At 63.8% G+C, this 1,258-nt stretch overlaps 2 annotated features.

Moving 5' to 3' along the window:
- Positions 1-1,257: a mobile genetic element.
- Positions 1-1,258: a sequence feature (areas not merged during assembly with more than two copies in the genome that could not be assigned to a particular haplotype).

A 1,258-nucleotide genomic window follows, 5' to 3' on the forward strand; every position in this document is an offset into this window, starting at 1 on the left:
TCGTTTCTTGGATTTTGCCCGGACCTTACTGCAGGCACTCCGGACGCAGCTCATGACGGCGTCGGACCCCCAACACCCCCGCTCTCCAAACAGCGCGCCCGACTTCACACCGCCGTTCATGAAGCCGACGCCTTTGCGAGGGCAGCCCGGCCTCTCGCGGAACGGGGGGGGGCACAACGACCTTGCGACGTCAGCGGCGTCGCATTTGTGGGCGCGAGGCGTCCGCACGCAAAGCCCGAGGCGCGGCCAGAAGGAATCAATCGCGACGCGGACGGCCGTCAACAACGGCGGCGGCCCCACCCATGCCGCCACCACCCGCCGTCCCGCACAGGCGCCGCGCCGAACCTCCACCCGATGTTTCAAATTGCCCGACGCAATCGCCGAGAAGGGCGACGGGGCTTGTTCGCCAACGGAGCCCGACTGTGGCGCGACGGTGCTCCGGCACCCCGCTTCGGGCCGGCGACACGAGGAGGGCGAACAAGGTGGCTCGGGAATTGTTTGCGACGTCGGCGTGGGAGCGGAGAAGGTCGCAGGCGGGCGCCTCACAACCCTCCGCCGCACACGCGAACAGCCGAACAAAGAGGCGAGCCGCGCGGCCTTTTCGATGGCAACCGACGACGTGGCGCCACCGACCCGACCGCAGGACGCCAGGATGCCGCGGTCCATGTCGCAAATTAATCGAACTCCGCTGGGCGTGGCGGTTCTGAGGTTGCAAAAAATCGCGGCGCGATCGGAGACGAAGCGGACGCGCCCTTTAAAAAGGAAGAGGCGGATCAATTTACCCGCAGCCGGGCCGAATGGAAGTGACGGGTTGCCTTCCGACTTGCGCGGATGACGGCGAGCCGTTCTTCTTCAAAGAACACAGCGCGATATTCGGGGAAGCGCGCCACAACGCCGGCTCAGGCGTCGTTGCTGGCCGCGTTGGTGTGAGGGGAAAACTGCGGAAGGGCAGGAATCCTGGCTGACAGCAGAGGAGCGTTTTTTCCGTGGTTTTTATCATCACCCCGCCGCAATCACAAGACTCGCGGCAAGGACGCGTCGGGCGGTCCCCTTTTCCCCAGCCCTCCGCCACATCAGACGAAAGCCCACGGAGGATTCCAGTCGACGACGTGCGATTATTGAATTAAGTGGGAACAATTGAGGACGCCTATTCTGCGATAACGGGTGGATGGATAATACCCTTTTCGTTTGTTTGCGGAGGAGAAGGCCACCGGTTTTCGACGACGATGGATCGCGGGGCCGCGCGACAAGAACAGAC

Source organism: Trypanosoma cruzi, genomic scaffold (assembly GCF_000209065.1).
Source record: "Trypanosoma cruzi strain CL Brener 1047053517067 genomic scaffold, whole genome shotgun sequence".
Classification (NCBI taxonomy): Eukaryota; Euglenozoa; class Kinetoplastea; order Trypanosomatida; family Trypanosomatidae; genus Trypanosoma; species Trypanosoma cruzi.